Here is a 23,675-nt window from a genome sequence, read left to right on the forward strand (position 1 = left end):
GGCCGAGTTCTTGTAAGCAACGCGAAATCGACTGCCTCGGATTCATCTGCATACTCTCACAGACAGCGGTGATGTTTTGGGCAGACATAAGGGTGTTGCTCGATCGTTAACTGAACCAGTGAGTTCAAATTTATCCACCACATTGCGAATAGTCCTCTCGGTAGGACGATTATGGCGACTGTGAAATGGGTGAAGCGCGCGGTACGTTGCCCGAACAGAACACCCAGTTTGATAAAACAATTTTATTATTTGCACGTTTTGTTGAATGCTATATCCGTCCATGGTGATTTGGCCCGTTACCAATTAATTTTTGATATCTTGAAACTCTTCAGACTAGATGACCAAAATATTGTATCTTTGTTCTGATGAGGAATAAGTGCTTTCAATAAATTCATTTCACACAAGAGGTTACAAATTCTACCTATCAAGAAAGCATACGATGATTTACGTTCGCATAGATGACTGAATAATTCAAATCGTGGCATTATTCAGTATTGTTTTTTTGTATTGACTAATCTGACATAACTTCCATAGATAGTCACAATTTTTTGATATCCCGCTTTATCATAAACTATTTTGAACAAGACTCATATCTCTCTATATTGGAAGGTAGAACAGGTATGAACTTACCTAATGAAGCTATTGTATAGCGAAACACGTGTTTCGGTTTTGTAAACTGAATCTTCTACAGCATTCATTATTCAAAATGGAAAATTTATGAATCGAAAGCAATTGAATCTAGGGCTTTTCCCAAAATGGTTGTCTACTTACATTATTGTTTCTTATCATTTTTATATTATGTTTGTATCAGTAACTACAAATTAAAAAAAAAAAAAGAAAAATTGCGGTTAACTTCTTGAATAAAGATACATTGTACTGAAAAACAGTGGACATATTAATAATGTGTAGATATGGCAATAAGCCAATAAACCAAAATAATCAATAGTGGGATTAGAAAACAAATTCCAAGAACACGTTCCTTAAAAATTACAGCACAAAAATCGTCCAATTATAGAATATGCTTGTTTTTTTTTTTCATCAACTGGTAGTAGTGCATTAATAATCCGTAAAGATAGTGCAATTTGGAAATGCATGAAGAAAACTTAAAAAAAAGTGATTGTCATAATAGTTGGAAAAAATGGTGCCAGTACCTACTTCAATTAACGAAATAAAAATAAGATAGCATTCTCTAATAGTGAACAAGAGTAGACACACATTTTCATTCCAGGTAGAACTATGCTCATAACAATAGGATATCTGACAAATTTTTGAAAATTTTATTGCAAACAGCAAATCTGTAGGTACCCATCAAATATCAATGGATATTCGGGGCAGAAATTGTTGGCAGTAAAATTAAGCGTTTATTTTTTATTAATGATACAATATTTTCAATTAATTTCTCCACCAACGACTGAACTTCGTCCAGTTCGCCCTTAAGTGTCTGGAAATTAGATATTGAATCGAAAGAATGTAACACCATTTCTTCATTTCCTGTGAGTTCGTAATAATTTTAATAATATATCTAAAGTAGTAAGAAAGTATACATTAGCCAGCAAAATCTCCTGATTTATCTCCACATCATAATAAATTCTGAGATTGTCTCAAATACACAGCCTTCTTCAATAGGTGTGACAATACTGTAGATCAAAGAAAGAATGAAAGGTAAAATAATAATTCCACTGCAAAACATTTTAAATGAAATGTTAATGAGCAGTATCACCTAGGTATCGGCAAGAAGCAAATGCCATCCATTTTGGATATGAAAATATTTGTATGCTGTCCAAAGAAGTACTATTATCAGATTTTCTATTTGTTTTGTTCCATTTGTTCAAGATCATAAATGTTATACGTTTAAAAGTTTTCCCATTATCAAGACAAATTCATTGTATCTAAAAACCTAGATGACGTCATATACAGCGGCGACGTTATCAGTATGTTTGGGTAGAGCATATAGTCGATTCGCAATCTTTTTTTAAATCAAATTTAGAAATGAAATATCAATGTTGGCAGCTGTATGTGACGTTCAAGTTAGTTTTATAGAACTGCTGAAACCACAAATGTGTTCAAAGTTCAAAGGAAGCAAATACCACATACCTAGAATTGGATATGTGATAGCTAAGAAAAGCATCCTATTTAATACAACATCCTGGAAAAGATCGAACTGAATAGATGAATATACTATCAAAGACAAAGTTATTTATGATGATTCTTTTGCAAAGTTGTTTATAAGTTGAAAATATTCTTTTGAAAAATTTGTTCAGTATTTTCACTCAAAGTATAATGATAATGACTAAATATAAACTCTCATTGAAATACCACACACAATGATTGTTTCGCCAATACGTGTTTTAGCTGCTGATGAAGAAAATAATTATCGTGAAGTCCCTTCGTTTTGAACAGGATGTATAGCAGTCGCAGTTGTTTTCTCTATTTCCTTCAATTATTCTGTGAGTGATTGCTTAGACTTTCTGTTTCTATAATCGCTGAGGATGTAGTGCAATTCTAAAGATTTTTGTGAAAGACTCAGTTTTCTCAATTTGGGAATAATTATCACATTCATTTTAACATTTGTTTTTACTGCTTGACTCCTTTCTGAGAAAATAACCTTCACTGTTGATCAAAATAGAGGAAGTATCAAAGAGAAGGGGTTGAATTTTTTTTCAATGACAAAACTACACTACAAGAAAATTCTTAAGGCGTTCTCAGAGCGGTGCCTGTGCACCATTAAATCCTCTTTAACTGCCGGAAACACAGTTGAGAGCTTCTTTTGGGCAAAGTGGAAATAGCATCCTCTAGCAAGGAAATCCACATATCGACTGACCGAATAAAAATAAGTATTTACAGTCTTTTGGCAATTTTGCACACCTAGAGCCTAACTTTGAGCTGTCTCAGTTCTGAGGGTCATCCTTAATTGACCAATCGATGGTGGTAGGATGGAGAAAATACCCAAAGAGGTCATCAAAATGAGTTTTTATAACTAGAGAAAAAATAAAGCATTTCAAATTCATCGACGAAGATCTAAAGTCAGTAGTTGTAATTGGAGAGTCACTGAAGGAAACAATTGTCAGTATTGAGATCTACAGCCTCTGGTTCGCTGAGCAATCACACGTTTTGCCACGGTTTCAATTGCTTTCCTCTTTATGGAGTTAAATGCTCCAAATTGTTCAAATTGAAAAGACTAATTTTTTTCAGGATATATTAGTTTTTGGATGCTGAGCTCAATTCTAGTGAGCATTGTTCCAATATGCGTCTTATAGACCATTAGAAACTGCTAGAGAAGTGGAATCACTTTTTCATAAGAGGATATTTCTGATAGTGATATCCAGCAGCGATAACTTGATAACCTGAGAATCGATCTTCTTTCTGAAATCACAGTTGATAAGGTTTACTGTATTCATTATTTCGCTTGGTCTCGTTCTGAACAGCCTGGCAACATAAGCTGTACTTCACTGCAATGCTTAGAGTTTATATAGAATATCATATCGAAGTGGTTGATGTTGACCAGATCTCCTACCACATAGTAACTGCTACATCCATCAATTGAATACGAATGTATTTTTTACAGGTTCAATAACTTTATTTTTTACTCATACTATAATTCATTATTATTATTATTTTAGTCTGATCTGATTAAATGCATGTAGAAATCAACTCCATGCAACTCATAACCAAGCTCGAGCTAACAATGATATTTTTAACATAAATTTACATCCCAAATTATATATTAGATAATTATGTAAGTGGGTGTTTTCAACTATTTTATGATAATCAAATTTTGTAATAGGGCCCATGTTCTATTGAAACTAATCGGCATTGAACTTTTTGAACTTACAAAAGAAAGTAGTGATTGATTCTAAGAGCATAAATATGTTTGGAGAGTCTACCAAAATGTTGGCAAATTGGAGGCTAGTATAAAAGATAACAAACACTTCTTACTCAGATTTCGGAGTCTACATTTCCTTTCAAAAGAACAAGAGACACGCATTCACTGATTAATAATGTTTTTTATGGGTTTTTAACTTTGAATATCATTACATTGCTTATTTGTTTCAAATACTATCGATCTTAGTTGAATATTAGTACAGAATACGTTATTCCAATATAACATAATTGTATGTAACAATTATGCTAATTTAAAAAGAATGAATTTGAAATATTTCAACTTTTCGTTAACCAGCTGTCGCAACCCCCAAAAGTCGAAACTTGTACGAGCTAAGGATCAACGAGGTCTTACCTTATAACGTACGATTCCTGGCATGAATAATATTCCAAGTTACTATTCTGTTATATCCTGAATTTTATTGTTTCAATAAATTCAATGGATTTTTCAAAAACCAATACAAGATAAAATAATATTCAACAAATATTGAAATTCAACCCGATGGATTATTCTATGAAAAAATTCTTGTTTTAAAAAATAGTGGGATTTTATTTTATCCATTTGAATTATTCTTCAGAATTTATGATGATTGATTGAATTAGTTGAAGGAATTTTTTTCTGTAATTCATTTGAATTTTGTTCTTTCTAGTATTCACGTATAAGTTCAAAACAATTATATGATTGCCTGAACTAGAACTAATTGCTGGTATTCATATTCATTTGCAGATCGTAAATGCATGTAAAGGCGATTGTTACGTGATAATTTTACTTTCCAACAATCCGCAACTAATTGAGAGGTCGTATTCTCACAGACAACTGCCAAATAAAAAATTACAGATGAACGATTTTTCTACGAATGACGTTTATTATTCAGTTGAAAATTTGAGTGCTGTTAAACACATGTTATAACATTACACGAGACCGTGAAATGCATGCCTAATCAGATTTTTAAACTTCTATAGTTAGTTGTGACAAAACTATGAATTAGTTTGCGGTTCTCATCAGTGCAATGGAACAAATCTTAATCTGCATTGTTGGAAAATAAAATAATCACAAAACAAACCCAGGATATCCTTCGAGAAATCTCCTTATTCCTGCGTATCCTTGAAATGGCACCACAAAATTGCGCACAATTAACAGTCCTCAAAGGTCACGAATAATTTTGATCGTTGACGCGTGACACTCCCATATCCTTTCAAAAATTTACTTACTTTTTCTTAAAGTGTTCACTTCGTATCGATTTAATCACTGAGCACCTAGCAGGAAAACTGGTAAGTTGGTGAGAGAACCATCTTCTTTATAGTCGCGCATCTTTTGATATTTACAACATAGTATTGAGTCATGGTTAATGTGCCACCTCCTTTGCCGGAATCTCCTGCGAGATACCGGACTACAGAGTGGTGCCATTCAGTATAGGTGTGTACCAGTCCTTTGTAATTGTCTGATAAATGGAATTTTAACTTAGGGGTGAAACTTTCATACTTTTTTGTTTCACGAAAAGTAACTGAGTAATATAAAATACAAGTCAGTAACTTGTATTTATATATTTTTCTGAAATGAACTGAATGATTGAAAGAAGATTTTCAATACTTACCTTTTTCAATTGTGGATTGATATAAAGCTAAAAATATCAAGGAACATTAGCTCCTCCATAAAAAATAATGTCTTTCAAAGAAACTTTATTACTTCTTTGGAATATACAATCAATAAGCTAGAGTTTAGCCCCCATGAAAAATAAATAAAATAAAAACAAATTTTTATACCGTTTTTCTGTGTTTATAACCTTTCGCAATTTGAAAACATAAATGAAAAATCAATAAAGAATTAATGAAGGAAAGAGAAATGAAACTTTCTATATTTATTTTATAAGTTTGAAAATGTCCGTATAGGACGAAACGTTAGTTACAAATAAAAGTGGTAAAAAACATAGAAAGATTCATATTTCTCTTTTCTTCATTATGATTTCCTACCACGTAGTAACGGCTACATCCATCCATTTATCAATAAAGAATTTGTTGAAGTGTAGTAAAGGGCAAACTGAAAAGTTCACCTCGAAAAGTTACTGCTTAGGTAATATAAACTACTGGAAAGTCCAGTTAGTCAGTAATTTGTCGTATTCATTAATTTCGCCTACGAATTGAATAAAAAATCAAATAAAAAAAATTAAACATTGATACTTAGCTTTCTCAAGTTGTTAAAGTTTCGGAAAACAATCCTTTTCCGTTTTCAAAACCTGTATTCTCTATGGAAATCTCGCCTCAAATTGTGCTGACTCAAACTTGTGTGATATTTATATGTGATATATTTTGACTTGTGTCAAAAGCAATTAGAAAAATCACGGTTTGAGTCGATACAGGTTTTGAAAACGTACAGTGTTTTCCAAAACGTTAACCACTTAAGAAAGCTAAGTGTCAATATTTAATCTTTTCAATTGATTTTTTTCAATTCATAGGCAAAATTTATGAACACAAGTTACTGACTACACAAAAAAAAAATCCTTTGAAAATACAAATTTGTTGTAGGTTGAAATTCCATATGATTTCTCAACATAGTTGAAGAAAATGAGGGTGAGTAATGATTTACAGTGACTAATGAAAACTAATAGCAAATTGTGTCGTTTCTGGAACTTTAAAATCACGGATGGAACGGTTGACCAGGAGTTTCAAAACGCTGAAGGTGAAATAAAAGTTTTTCTTTCAAGATATCATTGCAACAACCATAGGTGCCTGGCAAGATTCAAATTATTCATGTAGCTTATCAAAGTAAGCGTTTATGTGACAATGTATGGGTATATATTTATTTTCATTAAATATTAGATATTAAAAAATATAGCATAGTTTGGTTATATACCAAGAGGTATTTACTGCCTACCGGCAGTGGCGCAAAAATCCCAGTGCCGAAAACCGAACTGGGTTTGTTAATGCTCGCTACAGCTGCAAATTTAGGAAACATAAAAGCAAAGAACTTCGCGATCAGAGAATTAAGGATGAATTGCTTGCCAATCCCAATGTGTAGATCCTTCTAGTTGGTAGCTTAAGCTGTTAATGAAAACTTTACACAATCCACAATTCCACCACTAACACAAGCGGATGGTTCAATTGCAACAACAGCCATATAAAAAGAAAATATACTAGCCGAACAATTTGCGTCTTACTCCACAGTTGATTCTCTGGAAAAGTTACCACACTAGGATCCACAATGCCGGAAATTACTTTTTGACAACGTCTAGTCAGGTGAATTCTGAAAGAGCTCAATATCAACAAGGCGTCTGGCCCTGATATAGTGCCCGTCATCGTACTTAAAAAATGCGCACCAGTATTTTGCAGACTTTTCAAACCGTCCTACAAGAAAGGGGTTTTTCCTTCTTGTTGGAAGATTGCTATAGATCATAGACGATTTGCTATCAGTGATATCGAAAATCATGGAGAAAGCCGCAAACCACCATACCCTTAATTATTTGGAAAGCTCCAACTTCTTGAGCGATCATCAATATGGCCTTCGGAAAGAACAACAGGCGACCTTGTATCATATGTCACCCATATTTGGAATAACGCAATCGAGGAACATGGAGACTCAAGAGCTGTAGCGCTTGATATTTCTAAGGCCTTTGACCGTGTGTGGCATGAGGATTTGTTGGCCAAACTTCGAAGCTATGGCTTGTCAGATCATTTTTGTGTATGGCTCTTCAGCTTCCTGAAAGAACGTTCCTTGCAAGTAGCCGTCGACGGATATCTCTCGAATACTTTTACTATGGACGCTGGTGTTCCCTAGGGATTTATATTGTCTTCAACCCTATTTCTATTGTATATCAACGACTCGACTCATTGGAAAAAAACAAGAATCCAATATATTACTTTGCTGACGACATCACACAAATACAAATGGAATACATTCCATTTGTATTCCGGGACAAAAGGTGCGTGAAATGGCGGAAGAACTGAGCGTTAGCTCCCATTCGGTTTTTAATCATTCAAAACGTATTGCAAAGGTCAAAAAGTTCAGGTTCAAGATTTGTGTTGGAATTGTTCATGATATTATTTTAATGTTAATATTTTCTCTCCCTATAAGAATAATTTTGTTTTCTGATTTGTTTTGTAACTATTGTATCCAATTGAGTTCAGTTGTTAAAATATTAATAAAAAGTCATTACGAGAAAAGTCAAAACCTATTTTTGAAACGATTAAGTAATAAGAATCCATTCCATTTACAACAATTTGAACGATAGACATAGATTGTCACGTTTCGAGGTCTGTTCTTCTTTGCTTTGGGTAACTAAAACGATCCTATTTTGGATCGGATCATCACGAGTGATGAAAAATGGAAAGTCTACGGCAATAGAAGGCGTTCAGGCCAGTAGTTGGACACCGCTGAACCACCCAGGCACTTTCCAAAGGCGAAAACTCATCAAAAAAGACCATAGTTACTGTATTGTAAGCTTACTCTGAATATTGATGAGACTAAATATGTTTTGCCTTTACACCAACAGTCTTTAGTTAACCACATAATTTTTCTCTGAAACTACACTCTATAAACTGTCACAAACATGTATGTGGGTGTTCTACTATTACAAAAGGGTCATCAATTGAATATTTAGGGGTACTCCTAGATCAACACATACGATTGTCTGATCATATCATCCATGTAAACAAACGCCTTAGAACACTCATCTCGGTTTTTATTTTCTAAGAGACACCTTCAGAAAGAACCTCATGATGCTTTACAACTCTCCAGCCGAATCAATTCTGTCTTACTGCATCACAATATGGGGTGGAGCTTTCAACAACACACTGAACGCTATACAAACAACACAAAACACACTATTGAAAATCATCCAGAAAAAAAAACGTTTTTTCACCGATAAGTTATATCAGGAAGCAAATATATTAAAAAACATTAACACAAAGAACTTTTTTTTTCGGTCCCAAATTCAATGCCTTAACAATTGACCTAAAACAGATTTCCAAAAAGAAGAAATACAATATCGAAACAAAAAAATATATTATGAATTATTCTAAGAAATTTTATTATATACACAAAATCAACCTAAGAAAATTAGAAGTGTTGACATCCTCTCCCCTGTGCTGATCACATTGGGAAGTAAAATATTCAATATCAGAAATATAGCTTATTTTGCTTACTCACCATGCCAAATTGCGTCAGCAGAAGATAGCGCTGGTCAACAGAAAAAGTCCGATCCTGCTACACGACAACGACCGACCGCACGGATCACAAATTGCCGTGCGAAAATTGAAAAAATTGAGCGTCAAAATTTTGCCTCATCTGGAATTTTTCTGGGATTCTACAAGTATACACACACTTTCTAACAACCTGAAGCAATGTCTATTCAAGAGAAAAATTTTCCATGGTTCTTAAATATGTATTCATTTCAGATTTTTGATCTGAACAATCGATATAATTTCGAATTTCACCTTGTATCTGAAGAAGACGTTGTAGATGCAGTAAATTGCCTGCAAACTAATGCAACTGGAGTAGATGGTATTAAAATGACATTGATAAATATATGCTTTCCGATAATAAAAAATGATTTATCACATATAGTCAATAGCTGTATTCTTGAAAATTTTTTACCAACTCAATGGAAAATTGCGTATGTTATACCTGTCCAAAAACATATGTCATTACTGAATACCTCCAATGTCCCCATTTTCAAATGTTTTCCATTGGGATCGCACGCTAAAACGTTAGGCCTCCACCTGGCATGTTTTTTTCCTAAATGAGACACCCTCTATACATTGAAGAATCACACACCAAAACCATAGAGCTTCGTTAAATAATTCACTTGTTATTAAAGTGGCATATACAAATGAGGAAATGGCTGATATGCATTACGTTTACGGTCTGTCGCAGAGTAATGGGTTAGAAGCTTCTAGAAGATATGCTGAAATGTATCCTCAACGGCAGCATCCTTCACATAGAATATTTGCTCGACTTCATCAACGATTACGAGAATATGGTTCATTCGACAAAAGAATGCAGGATTGTGGTCGCCATCGAGAATTACGAACACCACAGCTTGAGGAAGCAATACTTAGAAAGATTGCTTTCCAGCTAAATGTTGATCATATGACGGTATTTCGAATTTTAAAGGAACAACTCTTATACCCTTACCATATGCAACGAGTACAGGCACTATTACCGCGAGACTTTCCGAACCGTCTTGAATTTTGCAATTGGATGCTGGAAATGATTAGAAGAAATTGTGACTTTCTGAAGACAATATAATTCACAGACGAATGTAGTTTTTCCCGGGACAAGATTATTAATTTTCATAATTACCACATATGGGCTGATGAAAACCCTCACACTATTGTCAAAACTAACCTTCAAGAACAGTTTTCTCTTAACGTGTGGCTCGGAGTTATTGGGGATGATTTAATTGGGCCTCATTTTGTACTTCCTCGATGAAATGGTGAGGCATACGTTCAATTTTTAAGAGAAGTGCAACCAAGATTGCTGGAGGAAGTTCCTTTGGGCGTCAGAAGGGATATGTTTTTTATGCATGATGGGGCTCCCACCTATTTTAGTCAAATAGCACGTCAGCATTTAACTGAAACATATGCAAATCAGTGATAGGTCGAGGAGGACCACAGAACTGGCCCGCTCGATCTCCGGATCTCAATCCTCTCGATTTCTCTATTTGGGGCCATTTACAGCATTTGGTTTATCGTACTCCTGTTCGCGATGTAGAGGACTTAAGAAACCGCATAATAACAATGTATATATATAATATATATATATATATATATATATATATATATATATATATATATATATATATATATATATATATATATATATAAATATATATATATATACAGGGTGTCCCTGGACTTCCTCTTTTCCTCTCGGGAATGTATAGATGGGGTCAAAATATCACCAGTACTCATATAACTTTTTTTCCTAAAAGTCTTCGTAACCAAGTTACGGGCCCTCGAAGTTACAAAATGAAAAATGTTTTTCTTTGATAACTTTTCAAGTGAATATTCAAAATCATCCAAATTTTGGTAATTGACTAAACAAATGAATTCCTTCGATGAGCTTTCATGCAGGAGTCAGTTGTTTTGCTACAAAGTCAGGAACGGACTACCCCCGATGGTCCACACCCCAAAACTTTGAAATGACAGATATTTTTCAATATTTTTCAACAAAATAAGGTTACTTGGACAATTTTATGAATAAAAGTACTCGTGTGGAAAGTCGATCGGAGCAACGAGTCTTGATAAAAATGTAGTTCTACTCGACGACATCAAACCCGCTCGTCCACCATTATTTGAAATGAATAATTATCAAAGCAGAAATAATAATGGTAACGTTAATTCAACAACATTTATAACAGGAATAATACAAAGTATGCTAAAATGAAGTCGTAAACAAAAAGTACAGTACCTATATGGAAGTTTAAGTCACAATTGTGATAGCAGATATTTTTTCAAAAGAAATATCAAGTTCTGTAGATTCGTGGTGTTTTTAAACTAACAAGCTACTCTACTATGAAATATCGAATTCATTCCATATTTTGTATGTACATAATACGTGTGGAATAATCACGTTTCGTGTTGATCAGTTATCTGAATCTCATGAAACTCAACATTCGAATATTTCAAATTCTTCTTCACAGCTAAACTGTTGAGGAGTTTCACTGATAATTATAATTTTATGGGAGAAATTCTTTAACACGAATCTAAATTTACCTGAAAAAACGCACATCGGAAAAAATATTTACTATACTAATAAAAAGCAAACGAATGAACTATAAAAACGGCTGCACATGATCAGGTGAAAAATATCCAGGGAATAATTATGTTCCATTTCTTTCACAGATGTTGACAAAAAAACCTTTTAGAAAGTTTTGATAAAAAATGAGAAACTGGAATGCGATTTTGTTTTGTTGAGTGGTGCGTTGTCATATGACTATCATTGTATTGTCAATATTCTATAGGATATTTTGAATTTTTTTGATATGGCCGAACAGTTTACATTCAATGAATATGCAGATATGCATGTATTTTATGGACGAGCATTTTGTAATGCTGCAGAAGCTCGTCGTCTGTATTCCGAGCATTTTCCCAATCGAACGGTACCGTCAAGAGAAACATTCGAGCGTGTCGATCGCAGCTTGAGGGAGACAGGTATGTAATAATTGATAATTAATTTGAGCACGTTGTTTTATTTCGATATTATTGTAGGTACAGTTTTGCCAAAACGAGGTGGTGAGGGCGCTCCTAGGACTGTAGGTACCGTTGTATTGGAGGAAAATATTTTGGAAGCCGTCGCTGATGATCCTTCAATGAGCATCAGAAATCTATCAGAACAGTTCCATACATCCAAGTCCACTATTCATAGAATAATTAGGGAACAACTGCTCCACCCATTTCACATCCAGAAGGTACATGCCATGACACCTCAAGATTTTCCAGCACGACTGGAATATGCCAATTGGTTCATGGATAGGCAAAGAGAGCATATGACTTTTATTAATCGAGTTTTATTCACTGATGAAGCAGGTTTCAGTAGAGATGGAGTTATCAACTCTCATAATCTCCATATATGGGCCGAAGAAAATCCCCATAGGATATTGCAAACCAAACACCAACGGAAATTCAACGTGAATGTTTGGGCTGGTATCATAGGAAACCATCTTATAGGACCATTCGTTCTACAGGACCGATTGAATGGAGAACGTTATTTGGAGTTCATTCAGAACGATTTGAATGGACTTTTGGAACATGTTCCATTGCAAACCCGAAGAGATATGTGGTTTATGCATGATGGCGCTCCTCCTCATTTTAGTTTGATTGTGCGTAACCATCTGAACCATATTTTCCACAATAGATGGATTGGTAGAGGTGGGCCATATTCATGGCCATCGCGGTCTCCGGATTTGAATCCATTGGATTTCTTTCTGTGGGGGCATCTAAAAAGCCTTGTTTACGCTACACCTATTCACACAAGAGATGCATTGTTGAACAGAATAACATTACATTGTGAAGCCATACGAAACGACCCTGGAATGCTATTTCAAGTACAGAGAGGGTGTCTTCGCAGACTAAGAAAATGTATAGAGAGAGAAGGTGGTCATATCGAGCAGTTTCTGTAGCGGAGTTTTCATTTCTGTTTGCTCTTGAGGCTCTTGAGTTTCGTTAGTTAAACGTGTTTGCATTATAAAAATTCGTTATGAACATTTTACCTATCATTTCCATTTTCCTTAAAAACTAATATTTTTGAATAATGGTAGACATCTCAGGATAAATGTTGTTGAATTAACGTTATCATTATTATTTCTGCTTTGATAATTATTCATTTCAAATAATGGTGGACGAGCGGGTTTGATGTCGTCGAGTGAAACTACATTTTTATCAAGACTCGTTGCTCCGATCGACTTTCCACACGAGTACTTTTATTCATAAAATTGTCCAAGTAACCTTAATTTGTTGAGAAATATAGAAAAATATCTGTCATTTCAAAGTTTTGGGGTGTGGACCATCGGGGGTAGTCCGTTCCTGACTTTGTAGCAAAACAACTGACTCCTGCATGAAAGCTCATCGAAGGAATTCATTTGTTTAGTCAATTACCAAAATTTGGATGATTTTGAATATTCACTTGAAAAGTTATCAAAGAAAAACATTTTTCATTTTGTAACTTCGAGGGCCCGTTACTTGGTAACGAAGGATTTTAGGAAAAAAAGTTATATGAAGTACTGGTGATATTTTGACCCCATCTATACATTCCCGAGAGGAAAAGAGGAAGTCCAGGGACACCCTGTTCCATATATACAAATAGAGATTTTATCGAGTGTGCATGATACAAATCAGCGCGGTGCAGCGCGCTGATGAGGCCAATAGCCAGAAACACGTGTCCGCGGTTCGCCCCCCTTTTTTGGAGTGTTGTGTCCACGAATTGTTTCATTTTTGATTTATATATGTATATATATATATATATATATATATATATATATATATATATATATAATATATATATATATATATATATATATATATATATATATGTATATATATATATATATATATATATATATATATATATATATATATATATATATATATATATATATATATAACAATAACAAAATAACAATAAATCCAGTTCGCATTTATGACGATGTATCTCTGTACTTGTTCGTAAAATAATTTTTTGCTGCGAACTGGTTTATTTTGGGCAAAAAACCCAGGAGACATTTTTTGTTTAGAATGAAACAGGCTATCCGAAATGAATTTTTAAATGGTAAAAAAATAATAAGACAAAAAGTTCCATTGGAAATTAATTTTAGGGGTTGCGTTTTCCACCCCTTACAACCATGGGGTAAATCAAATAAATTACTGGCTAAGTGTCTTTTTGGTAGTATGAAACGTCAGGTTAATTTCAATATGGTAACTTTTTCAGTGCTTTTGAAAAAAATTGTCATACAAATTTGATGTACCCCCTTTAAGGGGCTGTATCTTAACAAGGTATGCTCCAATGAAGTTTCTTTATATGGAAGATCCTATCTTTTTTTCGATGAGGAATCACCTCCTTAAATTTTTTACACTTATTCAGTTACACTCTGTATAACAAAAATATTTCATTTTGATTACGATTTATTATGATCCTGAATATGCCAGGAATATGAAACAAGTCTTTGTATCTTTGCTGGAATCGGCAGATTCACAAAGTTTATTTATGAGATATCGTTTTTTTCTACAAATAATTCATCTGCCTTTCATGACAGTTCATGTCATTTCGACATTTGGAAACTTCAGAAAGAAAAGTCTCTTCCTTCTTTTCTTGGTTTTGGACCAGACACGGGAAAAACATTGCAATTTTGAGGATTTGAAAGAAGGTTTCAAAGTATTCCTGAATCGACAATTGATTTATCTCAAGGGAGATAATCAATTATCTATTGTCGTAGGATTTATGTAGGAATTACTCGAAACTCAAAAGGCCACACTCCATCTCAGGCCTTCATTTTCCATTTGCCTGTTCGTTGCTAACTGATAACGCCCTCAAAATCTCCCCAACTTTGAGAATAGCGGTTGACGAATCTGTACTTCTTGGACTCCTAGATGACTCACCACTGTTGGTAGCGACATAAAAGCGGATGATCGTAAGCCTCATGTCTCAGAAGGTAATATTGTTTCATTTTATCGTTCATTTTGGTCTGAACGGGACGTATTGGCATCACAGAAGTAACACTACCAAAACTGTCAGCGTTACTACGTAACCCACTTCATCTAGCTGAAAAGTATCTACTTTTACTTAGTATCAATTATATTAGTTTAGTGTATGGTGTTGAAATTTTAAAAACCTGGCTACCTTTGAGCAACTGTGACCCGACGGTATGCATACTAGAGGGTAGACAATTCATCAGTTGAATTAGACAACGAAGAAATCATTGTGACAAAATCCTTCATTTTGATATCATTTATTTTTCCTTGTGAATAAATCAAATTTTGTAGATTGGTCACGGAAGTTAGAACTGACAATCTTCGCTACAATTTTTCTTCACCTTCCATTATTGTTAAAAAAAATTATTGTCTTTCTTTATTTTTTAACGACGCTTTCTTTTCCATAACAATCATCAATAAAATATTCGCAAATTAATTTACTCTTTTCTTCTTTCTTTATACCCACTCTCGTATCCACTGTGGAAAAGCTGGTGGGGCATTCGTGGAGGTAATTTATTATACCGTTATTTTTGTAATTCCACCGCGCCCTTATCTATCAAATGAATCTACTCGATGCTCATTGCATCCTTCTATGCGTCGATCACGTCGCACACGTCTCTTTCCCACTCACTACCGTAATTACGTCCCCTAGGGAATACGCCCCAAAAGTCTCTTATCTCCTCTACTATTATTATTATTATTATTATTATTATTTTCACTGTAGTGTGCGCTGGTCAGGCCCTATCACCCGAAGCCCCGATACATTCGAGAGGGCGCGCCAGCATTATCAACCAATGACCACTCCCCACACCGTGGGGTAAGTGATCATTGGGTCCGAGAATCATGTGCCCTGAGCAAGCGCAGTGAGCTAAGAATGACAGCCTTCTGCATCTGTGCGGCTGAGATTTCTGCCTTAGTGCGGCAAGCCGGTATGTTTTCAAGATTCAAGTGTGGAGAGAACATCATTCCACCAAGGACTCCAATAATCAGAACAACCATCTTGACAGAGTGATCTGGATAGAGTCTGCGGAGTTCGAAGAGAAAATCTCGATATTTTATCCGTTTTTCCTCCTCTTTTCTGACGATATTCGTCTCGCCAGGGGCTGAAAACTCCACGACAAATATCGTTTTGCTCTGATGGTCGAGAAGGACCACATCAGGCTTATTAGCTTGTATGAGCCTGAAGGTGGGGAACGAATAGTTCCAATGAATTCGGCACTTCTCGTGCCCCACAACGGATTCAATTTCCCCCGGAGCGTAGGGCAACACCGGTGTCTCGTCAATACCGTAAGAGTGCCGTAGATGGTAATATAGCACCATCACGCACCTCTATACCCATCACGCGACTGTGGTAGACCAAGGTGTTGAAGACACCATCTTGGCAAGCCATGATAAGCCAAGGTCTTCAATGTTATTGAAGAAGACCTCATGCATTGGCTTATCCCTGTGTCTCCGCAGAAGTAAGGTGATCTCTGCGGCTTTTATCTGAGCTTTTTGCTGAACAGGTTCCAAGTCGGTGACAGAGTTGTAGTCACCTCGTTCAGAGTCGAAAACTATACCGAGTTCATCAGCTGCTCGAGCACCTGCCCTAAGGAGAAAAGCTCCAATTCCTGTTCTCTCATGGTCACGGACCATGCAGAGAAGGGGATCTGAACTCCTGACGACTTTACAGGCTGTATCCTGTACCATTCTGTCATGTAGACATTCCAAACTCAAAAGTCCACGGCCTCCCTGTTGTCGGGGGAAGTACAACCGTGGAACGGACGATTTGGGATGCAAACTCCTATAGAGATGCATCATTTTTCGGGTCCTCACGTCGAGTTGATACAGCTCCTCCCGAGTCCACTTCACTACTCCAAACGAGTAGAGTAAGATTGGAACGGCAAGCATATTTGTTGCAGCAACTTTGTTCTTCCCTGACAGTTCCAATGACCAGATCTGTCAATGTTTGTGCTGATACTTGCCGCGAAGAGAGTTTTTCACTGCAGTTACCTCTTGTGAGTGGCGTTGTTCCACCCCGAGGTAAGTATACGTCTCTCCGGCATCCAGATGGTATAGGATGCTTCCATCTACGAGCTGCACATCCTCTCCGTAGTCCCCGCATCGTCCTCTTTTGAGATGAACAATTGCACATTTGTCAATCCCGAATTTCATACCGATAGCATGCGTGTACTCTTTCACCACCCTCAAGGACTGATGGAGATCCTTCTCTCCAGAGGCATAAAGTTTAAGATCATCTATATAAAACAGATGGGTGACCTTGTGCCTCCGGTTTCCGGGGGTGCCACAGTTATACCCTCGAGTATTTCTGAGCGCAACGGATAATGGCAATAGTGAGATGCAGAAGAGAAGGGGACTGAGGGAATCACACTGAAATACACCCCTTATGAAAGTGACCCACCCTGCTTGGACTCTTGCTTGACCAGATGTTATGGTGAAGCGAGTTCACCAAAGTGGTATCAGTTGTTCAATGCATCTCACTATAATATCGGGTACCGCAAGGCATCTGAGCAAATGCAAGATGAGCTCATGCGAAATTGTATCAGACGCCTTACGGTAATCGATCCAGGCCATAGAGAGGTTACGCTTATATTGTATCGAGTCCTGCGTTACACATCTATCGATGAGCAGGTTCTCTTTACATCCAGCGACTCCTCTCTTCGACCCTCTCTGCTCATATATCCGTTCGAACACTCGGTCAACTGCGGTGAGTATTCGTGTGTATAAGCTGCTTGTAAACAACTTATAACACGAATTCAAGCATGTTATCGGTCTGTAATTCTTAGGAATCGACAAATCTTCGCTTTTGGGGATGAGAACGGTCCGCTCCTCGAGAAACCAATCCGGAATCGGCTGCTCTCCTTTCAGCCATGAGTTGAAAACTCTGGCCAGATGGCGGTGGGTACTTGGTACCTTTTTCCACCAATAAGTGTTCAGCCCATTTGGGCCTGGAGCAGCAAAGTTCTTGGAACCAACAAGGGCTCTTCGAACGTTATCCGGGGTTATCGGGTTGCGCAGTTCATTGAGCTCAGGCTGTCGAAGCTCTCTGTTGAAAGCTTCGAACTGCGCTAGGGCTGGAGTGTCTAAGTTGAGTGGCTGCGGGTGTTCATAGATATCCTTCCAGTAGGATTCCACCTGATCAGCAGTCGGCGGATTATCCACAACACGTGGAGGCTCTTGGAATAAGCGAGAAGGTTTCTCGCGGAACCTAAGATTTTCCGCGATACTTCTGCTCGCCTCAGTAGTGACTCCTTAGCAGCCACTAGCATTCGTATCCTATCAAGGCAGTGCTGTTTGGTGGTCAACAGCACGCTTCGGCTTAGAGTGTGATGGATACGGCGTAGATTGGCGGCTATTCGCCGCACTGCGGGCGTGAAAGGCCTATTGGCCGCCCTGTAGTCCATCACACATTGGATACGAGACGCGTGTTGTCTTGCCGACGTGATCTTAGCCTTCATCTTGTGTACACGCCGTTCAATCTTCCGAACCGCAAGCCCGGGATTTCGTCCTTCCGATTCGGAAAGCGATTGGACGACGTTATACACGGCGGTGATGATTTGCCAGATGTCAGCCTCTTCTGTTAGAACACTATGAACCTCCGCATCCAAACAAGCCAGTTCTTGTGGCTTCAGGGGCCTAATTCTGTGGAGCGCCCTGCATGTTCTAATTGTCGTCTCCATTGGTGGTATGGTGTAAGTCTCCTCTCCGGCCGTGCCAACGGGTGGTAGAACTGCCACTTCTACCACTTCGTTAGCAGGCTGGGGAGGAGCTATATAGCCCTGCCGCCGAAGATAGGATACGTAATCCCTAAGATTTTGGGTGGAAGAGGCGGCATGCTCCGGATGTGTTTCACACCACAGAGCATGCAATCTCGCCATGTACCCTCTTCGCGCGGGCTCACTACTCTCGTAGCAATGCATAAGGCTATCTCTCAGCTCATGCGTCCACTCAAAGCGTCCGTTGTCGTTGCTAGGGTTGTCGTCGGTAGGCAAATCATCATTATAGGCCCCACCACCTTGCCTCTGACCCCTCCGAGCGGGTCGATTGTGGGGGCCTCTTCCTTGATTATTGGGAACCAAGTATTGGGTCCACCGGGTGGTTAGCCCTGTGAACCCACGGCCGGCACCGGAGGGAGAATAGAGTTCTCCTTCCCGGGTGCGCCTGGGCTGCCGGTCCGGTTTTGCCCTAGTTGCTCGGGTAAGTGGTATCGCAACTCACCAAAGACCAAGGGTGTTAGTGGCCATCCCTGCCCAACCTGAAAATTTCACAGTATGCATAAATCAATATGACCTACACGCCTAAAATATTTCAGACGAAGCGGCCTTGTCGCTTCTACTATAAAGTAGCGGCTTCTTTGATTTTACAAATGGAACACCCCGTATATAATATCATATTATGATTAATTATCACTTTGTCAACAAATTCATATACTATTTTCCTATACCTTTCTATTACCGTTTAGAAGATATAAATTAATTTATAAATGCTGATAATCTTGAACCCTCTTGCACTAAAACGATCAAATTTGAAATGGAGTGGAGTGATACTATGAGGATCTTCACTCCGAGTCATATTTTCATTTGCCTTGCAATAGAATTGCAAGGCAAATGAATGTTTTGGCATGTTTTACTTGCAATAGAATTGCAAGTAAAACATGCCGAGTATTTCATGAAAGATATCCACAACTTCCGAAGCCGAATAATAATGTGATAAATCGACTACTAAAACTGTAGGTCCGTCCAAAAATCATTCGTAAGAAGACTAAAGTGGATGATGATGACAATGGTATAACAGTTTTGGGATACTTTCATACATTTCCAACTGCTTCTCTGCACGAGGCTGAAAGGGAGATAGGTATACCCTACGTGACAATTTGTCGAATTGTTAATAAGCATAAATGGCATCCCTATAAGTTCCACTGTGTCCAACATTTGAAAGAGACTGATTTACCTCGTAGAGTGGAATTCTTTGAATGGTTACTTGTCAAGACTCAAGAGGATGAACATTTCCTTGACAATATCATATGGACAGATGAGGCCAAGTTCACAAAAAATGGAGTTTTCAATAGACACAAGAGTCATTATTGGGCGCCAGAAAATCCCCATGTTGTCCGCCAAAGGGGTTTTCAAGAAAGATGGCAATTTAATGTATTTTGTGCCATAAAGAATGAGTCAATTTTTTAATATCGAGTTTTATGATGATAATTTGAATGCATCAAAATATGAAGATTTACTGAGGAATGGAATTCAAATGATTTTAAATAATAGACCAGGAAGAGAACGTGTATGGTACTAAATGGATGGTGCTCCACCCCATAATTCCCATTCAGTCAGCGAAGCTTTAACCGCAATCTTCGAAGACAGATGGATTGGTAATAATGGACCTTTTCGTTGGCCTCCTAGAACACCAGATGGCAATCCATTAGATGATTTCGTGTGGGGTTACAACTGCTTTCAATAGTTTGACTCCAGACTGAATCAGAAGCACTACACATGATAATCTTTTGAAGAGATTACATGTTTGCTTAAGTAGAGGTGTAGATGTGTTTGAACATATTCTGAAATACACTGACGATTAAATTAACTCATTAATTCATGGGTTTATTATTTCCAGTTCATGTTTCAGCGTTAATAAAACTATTGTTTGAAGAGAAGCTTCATTCGATGGTTGAGGAGTATTTTAATAATTATCTTTCCATTGTATTATCTGTGACTAATTGAGAAACATCAAACGAAATCTGTTTTACAAAAATGAGTGATGAACAAGGAAACCATGTCAATTTCCATTTGAAACAGTTTATCTCGAAAACGGTTCAAAATAGAAATAGTATTATCTGAACAAAGTTAATCTAAAATTAGATGTAGAGCTCAAAAATGTTGAAATATACAGGGTGTTCCATTTGAAAAATTGAGTTCCACTCATTTTTTCATGAAATCAAAGTATCTGCATTTTTTTGAAGACCCTGTATGAGGCAAATGAAAATATGAAAATATGACTCGGAGTGAAGATCCTCATAGTATCACTCCACTCCATTTCAAATTTGATCGTTTTAGAACAAGAGAGTTTAAGATTATCAGCATTTATGAAAGTTCATGTTTGGTAAAAAAAATATCGAAATTAATTCATATCTTCTAAACGGTAATAGATAGGTATAGAGAAATAGTATATGAATTTGTTGACAAAGTGACAATGAATCATAATATGATATTATGTACGGGGTGTTCCATTTGAAAAATTAAAGAAGCCGCTACTTTATAGTAGAAGCGACAACGCCGCTTCGTCTAAAATATTTTAGGCGTGTAGGTCATATTGACTTATGCATACTGTGGGATTTTCAGGTTGATCCGTTGAATAGTTTGCCAGAAACGCTAATTAACGCTCATCATGAAAAGCCCTGTATTATACCCGAATATTTGGTATTTCAATTATACTCACCTTCTTTATTTATAGATCTCGCATAAACTGCATATGACCAAACGCTAATAGAAAGAATGTGTTGCATTCACAAAATAAAATTTTGCATATATCTGCATCGCTCAAGGATTTGAATGCAATCAAAAGTACAAGAATATTAAGTAGTTTCGACTGTTATTCAAATGAGAGTACTCAATATTCAATTTCTTGGCTTATTGTTTCAGATGGATGACAGTAAAAACTGGTTCTAGAATTCAAGAATATTGAAAGTTGTATGGATTAATTTTCCTTTCTTCTATATCAGATACACCCAGTTATTTTTTCATAGTCAATGGATTCATTAATCTTCTTCTATGAAATTCCCCTAATGATTCCATATATTCAATAATATCAAACTATAAAAATAATTCTATATTATCCTTCTCAATTTAGAAGGATAATATACGAAACTGGAATTACCAAAGTAATGTCTTTTTTTATTTAGAGCAAGAAAGCAGTATATAGGATAAAAAAATAACTTTTGTCTAATTTCTATTACGATTTCTGTTACGACCTGATTTTGGTTTATAAAACCATTTTCAAGTAAACTGAGTCGGTAATTTTGATATATTAACAGAGTTGAAAAATTATTGTTTTGGTGTTTCAGATGAGGTATTGATCCTTCAGACAATATTTTATTATTTTAGGTACCTGGTGCATGTACCAGTCATTATATCATTGTTTATTTGAGGACTCGCACCATACCACCAATGGAGACGACAATCAGAACACGCAGGGCGCTCCACAGAATTAGGCCCCTGAAGCCACAAGAACTGGCTTGTTTGGATGCGGAGGTTCATAGTGTTCTAACAGAAGAGGCTGACATCTGGCAAATCAACACCGCCGTGTATAACGTCGTCCAATCGCTTTCCGAATCGGAAGGACGAAATCCCGGCCTTGCGGTTCGGAAGATTGAACGGCGTGTACACAAGATGGAGGCTTAAGATCACGTCGGCGTAACAACACGCGTCTCGTATCCAATGTGTGATGGACTACAGGGCGGCCAATAGGCCTTTCACGCCCGCAGTGCGGCGAATAGCCGCCAATCTACGACATATCCATCACACTCTAAGCCAAGGCGTGCTGTTGACCACCAAACAGCACTGCCTTGATAGGATACGAATGCTAGTGGCTGCTAAGGAGTCACTAGTCAGGCGAGCGAGAAGTATTGCGGAAAATCTTAGGTTCCGCGAGAAACCTTCTCGCTTATTCCAAGAGCCTCCACGTGTTGTGGATAAACCGCCGACTGCTGATCAGGTGGAATCCTTCTGGAAGGATATCTATGAACACCCGCAGCCACTCAACTTAGTCACTCCAGCCCTAGTGTAGTTCGAAGCTTTCAACAGAGAGCTTTGACAGCCTGAGCTCAATGAACTGCGCAACCCGATAACCCCGGATGACGTTCGAAAAGCCCTTGTTGGTTCCAAAAACTTTGCTGCTCCAGGCCCAGATGGGCTGAACACTTATAGGTGGAAAAAACTACCAAGTACCCACCGCCATCTGGCCAGAATTTTCAACTCACAGCTGGACGGAGAGAAGCCGATTCCGGATTGGTTTGTCGAGGGGCGGACCGTTCTCATCCCCAAAAGCGGAGATTTGTCGATTCCTAAGAATTACAGACCGATAACATGCTTGAATTCGTGTTATAAGTTGTTTACAAGCATCTTATACACACGAATACTCACCGCAGTTGACCGAGTGTTCGAACGGATATATGAGCAGATAGGGTCGAAGAGAGGAATCGCTGGATGTAAAGATAACCTGCTCATTGATAGATGAGTAACACAGGACTTGATACAATATAAGCGTAACCTCTCTATGGCCTGGATCGATTACCGTAAGTCATTTGATACAATTTCGCATGAGCTCATCTTGCATTTGCTCAGATGCCTTGCGGTACCCGATATCATTGTGAGATGCATTGAACAACTGATACCACTTTGGTGAACTCGCTTCACCATAACATCTGGTCAAGCAAGAGTCCAAACAGGGTGGGTCACTTTCAGAAGGGGTGTATTACAGTGTGATTCCCTCAGTCTGCATCTCACTATTGCCATTATCCGTTGCGCTCAGAAATATTCGAGGGCATAACTGTGGCACCCCCGGAAACCGGAGGCACAAGGTCACCCATCTGTTTTATATGGATGATCTTAAACTTT

At 37.3% G+C, this 23,675-nt stretch overlaps 1 protein-coding gene across 1 annotated transcript in view; it reads right to left on the reverse strand.

Moving 5' to 3' along the window:
* The window catches only part of LOC111509206 (uncharacterized), a 47,836-nt gene extending 42,602 nt beyond the window's left edge, over positions 1–5,234 (reverse strand). Inside the window, exon 1 of the mRNA XM_023164907.2 lies at positions 5,092–5,234. The gene's annotated coding sequence lies outside the window, so the exon portion shown is untranslated. The remainder of the gene's footprint in view (positions 1–5,091) is intronic.
* Between the last annotated feature and the right edge of the window lie 18,441 nt (positions 5,235–23,675).

The sequence above is a fragment of the Leptinotarsa decemlineata genome, unplaced genomic scaffold (genome assembly GCF_025532065.1).
Source record: "Leptinotarsa decemlineata unplaced genomic scaffold, Ldec_3_MD MMD2_tig00026354_RagTag_RagTag, whole genome shotgun sequence".
Lineage (NCBI taxonomy): Eukaryota > Metazoa > Arthropoda > Insecta > Coleoptera > Chrysomelidae > Leptinotarsa > Leptinotarsa decemlineata.